At 31.8% G+C, this 10,992-nt stretch overlaps 1 protein-coding gene across 2 annotated transcripts in view; it reads right to left on the bottom strand.

Annotated features, from left to right (window-relative positions):
* The window catches only part of LOC106457915 (RNA-binding protein 39-like), a 74,320-nt gene extending 64,226 nt beyond the window's left edge, over window positions 1-10,094 (bottom strand). Inside the window, exon 1 of one of the 2 annotated variants that reach the window (XM_013917362.2) lies at window positions 9,921-10,094. The gene's annotated coding sequence lies outside the window, so the exon portion shown is untranslated. The remainder of the gene's footprint in view (window positions 1-9,920) is intronic. The other variant, XM_022383993.1, reaches the window with a different exon arrangement.
* Window positions 10,095-10,992: the final 898 nt, after the last annotated feature.

Here is a 10,992-nt window from a genome sequence, read left to right as displayed (position 1 = left end):
CAAAACATTATTTTTAACATTAACATACTGTTTTAAGATCCCACCTTTAGTCTTTTCATACAAGATTAGTAAAAAGTGTTTATGTTATAAGGGAGGAAGCAATCATCAAAAAAAGCATAGAAACAAGTTGAATCAAAATGCAAATATTATATTTTCAGGTCTACAACTAGGGGAAAAAAAACAAACAAACAAGGATGAAAATAGTGTCTACATTATTTTGTCAAGCTATAAATCCCTATTTTGACTCCATGTCTAGAGCACTTATCAATGTTAATGGAGTCAAAATAGGGATTTGTAGTTTTAGAAAATGTTGACACTATTTCTAACCTTGTTGTATTTACTTTTTTTTTTCAAGAGTCCCTAGTTGTAATCTTGAAGATATATTTCCATTTGGATTCAACTTTTCTCTACTCTACTGATAATCCCTATACCCACTTTTAAGTTAACAATTTTTACTAATCTTGTTTCTTAAGCTTTTTTATGTCCATTTGTGGAGAATAAATTTTAAGTTACAAATATAAATATGCATTCAATTGAATGTTACATGTTTTTCAATAGTTCACCACTGCATTGGCTTTTTTTTTCCACCATAATGAACTTATTCAAAATAAATAACAAGTGTATAACAAAAATAAACTCATGTACTGGTATGCAACTACAACAAACAAAATGTAAAGTTGTTCTAAAAGGATTCATCATTGTTTATATTGTATATTTCTCATTTAGGGGGATAATTCCATGGGCCACCACACCAGCAGCTTGGAAGTGTAATTGATAAGGACTTTCTTACTCCAGTGGGGGTAGGATGAAGGCTCCCAAATGTTATGATATCTCACTCCAAAGCTACAACATCCCCTCTGAAAATCCCGTGCAAAGATGAAGTATCTTTTTGGAGGATTACCGTCAACTACATCTGCAGAACAACACCACTCCACCCACAGCTGAATGGATTCATCATTGTTTATATTGTATATCTCTCATTTAGGAGGATACTTTCATAGTCCACTATCCTAGCAGCTTCGAACTGGAAAGTGGTAAGGACTCTCTTACTCCACTGGAAGAAATGGGGGGAAAATGCAGTGGAGAGTCCAGAGGGGACAATGCAGTGGATGACAACAAAACCCAATTTTTTAAAAAACAGACCAAACCCAATTTATTCAGTCTAAGGAATAACATGGATGAGCAGCAGTCAACTTCTGCTTTACCCATAGGTTAATACAGTACAGAATGGACATGTTTATGAAGCAAAGATATTGGAAGGAATACACTATGAGTAATTTTGTTCAACCTCTCATCTCTAGTTTATGCAATTGTAATGAACAGTGTGCATTTTGTGGCCATGGAAATTATGAAAGTGAAGTCAATATAGTCTTACAGTGCAAGTTTTAGTACAATTCTAAGTGATTGAAGTATACCTGAATAGGCACCACACACTACAGAGCAGGATCTTAGACAAAACATGAGACAGGCCCCTGAAAAATAATATATATAACAAAAGAAAGAACACTACCTCGTTATGGTTTCACCAAAGAGTGAAGAATGGTGACAGATAGAAGACAGTAACCCAATGAGGAAGAAATAGCAACCAAAACAAATAATTGGAGATGAATGTATGAGGTATATATCCAGTACTTGACAGATAAAGTACCTCCAATAGATGACGGGGTTGAGACATTGGTAAAAGGTAAGGTGCCTGATTGAAATGAAGACACCAGGAATTAATTACAGGAAGAAAGAGACAAGGAGTAAAAGGCCAATCAAATCACAAGCCAAACCCAATGGGTAAGGGGGGAAGGAAAAAATTACAAACAGAGGAGTGGGTTAAGAGAAAGAAACTGTAGGAAAGGAGTCGACAGAAATAAGTCTTGAAAGCAACGAAGCAATCAGATCATGTACAGGATAGAGGTCATTCGAATCTGAGAATAAAGGTGGAAGATGGCAAGAAACAAAAATGACAAAAAGAATATCCACATGAGCCCCCAGGGAGTAGGTATGTAAAATCAAATCAGAACAAAAAAAACCTATCAAGTTTAAACAGCCAAAGAAACCAGATCAAAATTATGACTTCTCAAAATCAAGATATTGCAGTTACATCACAAAATGCCAACTGAGATTAAGAAAGAATAACTGGCTACAATTCTTAAACTACACTTCTATTCAAGTTACAGGGTTAAAATACACAGTATTCTCTTCAAAAAATATTTGAATCTTCTCCTAAGAGTACCATATTATGCTCAGAGAATTTAATTATGTATATAATTAAATAAAGTTTTTATTGAATTACTTTCATCTATGCTGTATTATTTTTAAAAATGCATGGAAGAATGACTACAAATTTACTTTCTATAATTCTTTAGTTCGATAATACATATTTGCTCACAGGTCAAGGTTGATCTAGTCAAGTGCCATAAACTAGAAGTATTACAATGGAACTGGTATCTGGTGTAAAAGCAGAAATTAACTAATACTTCATTTACAATATCAGTCAACCTTTCGGTATTCAACACATATTGCAGTCAATTAAATCATATGTTCAATGTTTGTTTTACATTTGATTTCCAGGAACCAGCAAATACTTATCTTGCTGGCATACATACATAACTCCAAACTCCCAACAGAAACAAAAATTTGACTGATTTTTCAGGTCAAAGACAGTATGTAAACACAAATATAAAATACATACTTACCACATATGCGGTTACTACATTTACATTCCATCATCATGCAACTATACTGTATGTTGTGCAGGTAACCTGCATCAACTTCTGCCTAGATATAACAATGTGATGAGTAGCTGGTACAAAGATTATACCATTTTTTAACCTATACCAACGGATTACTGAACTCTGGAAAATAAAGATGAGTTTGAACTATATTCCACTATAACTTTCATTTCATTGTAAAACCAAAGTAGGCTAATATGAGACTAAAATTCATATTAATCAATGATTTGAAGTTTATCAAAACTACTTACAATAAAAATATATCTAAGAATTTATATTTGTTTCATGATTTACACATGAATAGAAAAGTAATGGGATTTCTCAAAGAAAAACTACCAAATCAGTCTGTATAATATTAGTTTAAATTTTTTTGGACAGCTATTTGAATATGTACAATTAACTTCTGTGTCTACATTTGTAAAATGGTGACCTTCAAATGTCAAAATGCCTTTTGCCACCATTTTTTCTTATGATACAAAAGTCAATATAACGAACACATACATCAAAAAAGAAAAAAATGCACTACCAAAAAATTTCATGAAATTGATTAGGCAAGACAGCTTTTTAAAACCATTGTATGTTTTAATGTATAATTTTTTCCAATGATATTTTTAAATGTTTCATGATAATAAATTAAGACACACAAAATTTAAGATGCTTAATGTTCCATTTGGTACACAAAGTTTATGAATAATTCACTTGAACAGCTTGCCAAGTGGAAAAGTAGAAGATACAGATGACATTTCAGCAGCATATATTTGTGCATAACATGCCTATGTATTGATACAAACTATAGGTGATAACAAATCTAATATTTTAGGTACATTCTATAAGCTACTCCAAGGCTTTGAAAATAAATAAGCATCATGTAAAGAAATAAAGACTTGAGCTTGTTTTCTCCAATGCACTTAAGAACAGTTAGCAATTTGACTAGAGATATTTAAAATTATAAAAAATTGAATAATCTGCTGATAAATTGTCTGTTTTAGCAGTGGAATGTAAAGGTTGAAAATGCTAACTTAATTACTAAGGGAAATAAGTTCAAGCTTACAAGACACAAAGTTGAGTTTTTATAACAGTTCATCTCTGTTTGAAGATAAAAAGCTTGAGAGAGAGATTCATTATTACAGTGTGTTTGTGTGTGTATAAGAAGTTAGGTTATATTCATCATCTTCTGAGGTTCCTTATGAATTTTAGATAGAAAACAAGTGATTTCTCCTAATCTGTTTAGCCTCTTTCTTTACAATGATGTAGCAATAGCTCATAACAATCACTTGACTCAAGATAATATGACATTGTAAGATACATTCTTAATATTTTAATTTAGATGTTTATTTACTAAAGGAAACATCTCATGATGTCATCATAAGATTTAGAAATTTCATGAAAGTTAAGGCCTAAGTATAATCTAAAAGGTTCCAGTATATGTGGATATGAGAGTACTTAATCAATACCAGTGAATTATGGAGTTATTTATTTCACTGAGAGTTAATGAGAATCCATCTATGATTCAGTTAGTCAACAATCAGTCAGCACATTTGTTATTGATCAATTTGTGAATAAATTTTCCAAGCAACTTTATTTGTGAGTAGTAGGTATACATTAATCTAGAGTTTCTCTTCAAATTTTGTTAACAAAGATAGGCCTATCAGTAAGCATAATTTGTGACAAACATTACTGAAGAAATAAATTCAATATTATTCTGCAGATTGAATGTAATATTATTTTTACCAAGTAATCCAAAAAACTCACCCACTGATACTGGTGTCAGAGCAGGATTATTTTGGTGAAAATGAAATATAGTGATGCTACTATAGCGTGCAGTCTACAAAGATATTTACACTATAGCATGCGGTCTACACAGATACTATCATCATCGTTTTAATGATTCACTAAAACAATTTCTTGCTAAATTATTTATATCTAACCACGTTTATGTTCAGCAAATATAATTATAATTGTGCTAGTTTTGATTGTTGGAATTTATTTCATTCCGATTATATTTGCTCCAAAAAACGTTATGTAATGGTATTTTGAACTTTAGTAGTTCAAAAGCATTTATAATAAATGACACCAATTGTAAATAAATGAAAGTTAAAATGGTGATGATGATAGTATCTGTGTAAAATGCACACTATGATGTAAATATCTTTGTAGACCGCATGCTTTAGTAGTACCAATAAGAAACTTCAAGATGACAACAAAGGCATGAAGTGAGATCAAAAGTTTGCTCGATACAATGAAACAGTAAAAAGAAAAGCAAAACATGACAAAGCATTAAAAGATCAAGAAATTTAAAAAGATAATTAAAAGGAAGATGTAATATTCGAAGAAGAATGAAGAAAAAAATCTGATTGAAGACAACATTGATGAATCTGTCGGAGATGTACATGAGGATTACAACATGAATGAAGAAGTACAAAAGGACAACCACAACATACAGAAAGACTAATGGACAAAATGATAAATGAAATCAATGAGGTACAAAAGAACATCAATGACCGAACAATATAAATGGAAACTGCAAGACCAAACCAGCCACACCTCTTTTTGTATCCACAAAGAATTCCAACCTGAAACACCATTTACAATAAAATACAGCAGAAACTATTTGCTCTGCACCGGTTATAATTACTGCTGTGGCAGTTATGACTGTAGGACCTTCCTGGACTGTTCCAGTTATATCATTACCATATCCAGTTTCATAACTTAGCTGGCTAGTTCAATAACATCATCCAATCAAGAAACCAAAAGACTACATCGGAAATGTACAATGGGAGGCATACTTGAAAATAATTTCTAGAATGAATGAGTGAAATAGTGAGCAAACTACCCATCTTGCTGCTTATTTAAAAGGGCAAGATTTAACCCTATGTGTGTAGGCAGGTCAAAGTGGGCTTGTTACAATCTTTTTACAGTTACATACAAATATACTACCAATCTTTATCAATAAACTTAGCATAAAAACACAGATTATAAATCATAGAAGTTTTAATTTCATAGTATCAAAAGGAAATATTTAAACTCTCAATCTTCAGTTACATATCACTTGACACTTCTTTGCTCAGAATTGCCCATTTTAGAATTTATTTCCACCCCTATATTAATTACTTGCTAAATTTCCAAGGACTTACACATTTATATAGTTATTCCCAAGCTGGAATGAAAACTTATAGCCTATATTCTTCTTGCTTTAATGAGTCATATGCTAATGATTCTAAACTGGTAGGCCATAAACTGAAACTTGCATGCCCTCCACCTCCTAGCATATGATGCCTTTAAAAAAAAATTTAATAATTCTCTCATAAACATTTGCTATTGGATTATTTATAAACAACAGACAAATAAGACTTTAATTTACTGCGTTCCTTATGAAGATAGCTCATTGTCAGGACTGGTTTTGAGTTATTCAATGTCTTTTTCATACTTTGCTAACAATAAGATTGCCTCAACCAGGTAAGGAAACCTTTAATTAACGTATATCTTAGTTAGAAAACCAGTTACCTTATAATAGTTTTAGGATATTATTTTTTTATTGTGCGATATTGTGTTCTAACTCATATTTAAGATAAATTAAGTAAAATACTAACTCACCCCTACAAAGACAACTGAAACTGATAGCAAAAAAGAAATACAAGATCCACACTTAAGTATTACATTTCTTGTTTTTTTATGTTCATTTTTATTTTTATTTACTGCAATAAAAGCAACAAGAAGTTAAAAAATGGGAATAATAAACTAATTAGGTTAAGTATGAAAAATGAAATAAAAAAATACTCAATAGCAAGAGCACATCTTGGGAGTACAGCATGTAGTAATTTGAACGAGCATTCTGATAACTCAAGATATATTTACAAAATGCTTCCCTGCTTAATAAATCACTTGGCTCTAATCTGAGAGACAGTAAAGCAATAAATCTAAATGATTCAAAAGTTTTAATTATAATAGCTATGGCTGTAAGAATAGTGTGTAAATATATTTAAAAATATACAATCACTCAAAAAAGAAAAGGTAATTTAGATTTAATGGAACAACCCTGAACAGAAAAAAAGAAATATAATTTCACTTGAAAATGTAAAACGGAAAAAAAATATTAATCTTAACATGAAAATCACTTTGCACTCAGACTGGTCAGGGTTTTAGTCAAACCACAAATTTACAGACAAATCTTTAATAAAAATATTATGTGCCAAGTATCATGAGGATACACTTACTACATTAAAAGTTATAGTACATAGTTTCATGGTAACATTGTGATGACAAGACTGGTCAAAATGACCAAGCCCAATATACAAAGGAATAACAACACTAATTAAGAGGGAGAAAAGGATATATCTTAAATAAAACTCCAGAATAGGGTACAGAGGAAAGAAATACTTTAGCAGAACTTGCTGTACAGATAAGGATACAAGAATTATGCCAAAGCAAAGATGCTATAAAATCCTCAAAGGAAGCTCTGCAGTTGGTGAAGAATCTTGAATCAATTAGTCTCAGATCAGAACAAAAACTAAAAGCACCACCTGGAAGTTACAAGATCATTAGATCAAGCAGTAATGATACATCAACTTCCCATGACAATAGTCTAGAAGGGTTGAAAGGATTAGCCAGACTAGACAGAATGAAGAAAATAAAACTATAAGACAATAAGTATGTCAAGTGTACCTTCAAGGTGCCAGGAACTGCACACAAAATTCTGTATGGAATAAAAAATCCCCTCAAAGGATGCCAGAAAACAAAGAACTGTTATAAATGTGGAAAACATGGTCATTACAACCTAGACTATAAGAAATAAACAGCTTTAATAACACTAAGAAAAGAATACCCTAAAGATGAATATTCAATCCCAACCAGATAAAAGGAACAAAGAAGTAACCAGATATTGAAAAAAAAAGAATTAGCTGGGCTTGCATGACAAAGTACAGCTGAGAATACTCCAACTGTCCCAGAAGTTAACATTTTCCTTACCTGAAAATGCATTTCCACTAGATACCTATCTCAGTACACAGCTACCTTTACCATGCATCTGCCTTAGAGATTTGTATGCTACTAGCCTTTCCTACCTAATCTCACAAGATTTCTCATTAATTGTGCTACTGCATAATGATGTCATTATACATCAAAAGGCTTTTAATAATAGAAGACCAATAGAGAGGCTGGTGCAAAGTTTTACTTTGATAATTTCCATTCAAAAAGTACTTGGAGGAAGCTCATGGATTGTGACACCCAATGGCTGAATAGGGGTATACCTGTGAGAGACTGCATCTTATCTCATTCAGGAAGAGGCAAGTGAGCCCCATGTGTTGCAGGGATTGAGCAGAATAAGAACATGGCCATAGGAGTACTTACACTCAAGACGTTGGAGAGCTAATATGTGTAGTGTGGTTTTGATTCATTCAGACTGTACCTTATGTGCTCACATCAACTCTACCATCAGACTTTATTAGACCAATAACAGCTGCAGGAGGAGACACAGTATTCATGCCATTGGAATTCCTATAGTACATGCTCACCTTAACTGAAATGAAAAGATGTCTACAAAAGGAGAGCACAGGTGTAGTGTATTGCTCACCTCAACTTGACTGAACAGTCACAGGCCACAGTAGGAGTTAAGTTGAGGTGAGCACACTATCATATTGTATGCTCACTTCAACTTGACTGAACAGAATTTGGCTGCAGGAGAAGGGCACAAGCAGCATGTGTTATATGTATGGCTGTATGACAGATGACATGCACTACACTGACAGTGTCACCACCACACCACTTCCAACCATACCTATGAGCTTCACTGGTACTACTAGCAGTACTAGTGGACAGTGGAAAAGCCAGTAATTTAATTTTAATAGTTCAGACTATCTACAAGTTAGAATACATCAGTATTCAAATATTACTTACTTGTATTTGTGAACTAATCCCTTGATCTAATGTCTGAATTTTAATTTATACCTTATTGATAGTATAATATTTAGAGCTACACTAGTCAGAATCATGATTGCCCTTGACTTAAAGCTCGAGTTTTACTCATTTGAGTCATTAATATTATCAGGGGTGAAATTCTCAAAAAAAAAGTAGATGTACTCAGCTGAGTGAAGTGGACCTGTTTTTGAAAAAGAAATAAAACCTACACGTAAACATAAAAAATTGACAAAACAACTCAAATAAGTCCTGGTACTAGTACCGCCTTAAAAAATCAGTTCCAGTACTCTGCAAGTACTGATAGAGTTTCATCCCTGAATATTATCCTAGACTAAATTAAAATGGCCTAAACAAAGGACTTTTATTTTAAACACCAAAAATATAATGAAATGGAACTATTAAGTACTGTAATCTAACCGTATGTAAATAATAAAAATTAAAATATAAACCCTGAAACATGACAAACTGGAAATGTGTAGAATTGATATTGCTTTATTCAGCAGCTGCTAACTTACATCACCCACTTTAATTTTATGTTTGTGCTTATTATTTACATATGCCACATATGATATGGTTAGACTTCGGTATTTAGTAATTACATTTTTGAAACTTATGTTTAGGCCTATAAGTTAAAAATTATAAGGATTTAATGCATTTTGAGTGCAATGTTGGATTGAACGGATATCGATGTAACATTAGTAGTATTACTAATACTAGTGTTAACTGTTATAGCAGTTGGCAGTAGTTACTAAATCATTCCTAGTAACTAAGTGCTAGTAGTAGTACTACATAGAAACCTAGGTCTCCTATTCCTAAGCATCGAAATAGGAATTGGAAAGTAAAATTGAACTGCAATGGAATAATATATATATATATATATTAATACGACAAATAACAACACTTATAGTACTAGTAATAGATAAGGATGTTACATGATTGATGTGTCAAATTATTATCCGCTTATAAATACTATTAATAGTAATACTAGTCATAGTAATAAACCGTTAAACATCAATATGAATTGAAGAGACCTCGTAAATAACGTTACACTTTTAAAGTTAGACTAATAGTAATAATATTATTTACTTACTACTAGTACTGGGTAATAATACTAATACTCAGTAATAGTAATATTTAGTGAATATACTAATTACTATATACTATTACTAACAAGTAATATAGTTTAACTTTTAAATCACTTTGAGTTTAACCTTAAGACTCCCTAGATTAGTATATTAAAATATAAGTTATAAAATTTATTATATATCATTTGTATGTCCCTACCGTATTTTTCAATTCATAAACGAAGAAAAACGGTTATTTGTTCTTCAGACGAACGACACACACACCTCCCAAATCAAGATAATTGTGTTATAGTTTCACAATTCTAACTTTTACGTATAGAAACTGTGTTACGCTTCACCACCAGCAACAGCCAATATAAATGCAAGTAGATACGGGGTTTAAAGACGTTTAAATAAAATCCAGTGACTCTTTCGATATTTCTGATGGAGGGATGATAACATCCGTTTTCACTGGTGCACCAAATTTATTAGATTTAATTTTGAAAGAATCAAAAGATATTCAAAGGAATCTTCTTTAACATTAATTCCAAGACAAATGTAAATAAGAAAAAAAAATCATCATTATTTTTACTTTTTCTTTTTTTTTACGTAATTCAAAAATAAATATGCTGTATAAAATTAAATGCACAAAATTCTAATCAATTACATAAACTGATAAAGGGAAATAAAGAAGCGGCTAACCCTTTCATTCAAATATAAAGATACAATTTCCTCAAATATATATATGTGTGTGTGTGTGTGTGTGTGTGTGGAATTCTTTCACAAGCGCCTATTTACAGTGCCGTAACCGCAATAGCATGAGGAACAGCACAAAATTGTATGTTGTATATACTGAGTTTAACAAAAGAAGCCAAACACGATGTAAAAACTAAATGAAAATAAATCTTTATATATTTCAAGGCAATCAAAGTAAACAAGTATTTTAAGACACATGACAATGTCGTCCTCTAGATTGCAAAAAGTGCTGTTACGTCTCCGTTCGTTAATTAATTTTTCCGTAAATTCTCTCCGACTAAACTTTAGTGACACAAGTCCTTTCTTAAATAAAACTGGTTTATTCTTTCTGAATATAACTTTACCGATACACTTATTTTCAACAGTCACTCTTTAACAAACGCTAAAACAACGAACGTTAACTTCAACAATACTCTCTGACTGCAGTTCAATTACTCACTACCTACACACATTGTCCCGTCACGTTATCACCATCTTATACATACCAGACTACCCTATATCTAGTAATCTCCCGAAGGTTCGAGAAAGAAGTGACG

The sequence above is a fragment of the Limulus polyphemus genome, unplaced genomic scaffold, assembly GCF_000517525.1.
Source record: "Limulus polyphemus unplaced genomic scaffold, Limulus_polyphemus-2.1.2 Scaffold391, whole genome shotgun sequence".
Classification (NCBI taxonomy): Eukaryota; Metazoa; Arthropoda; class Merostomata; order Xiphosura; family Limulidae; genus Limulus; species Limulus polyphemus.
Note: the sequence above shows the minus strand (reverse complement) of the source record. Positions and strands in the feature narration are given on the sequence as shown.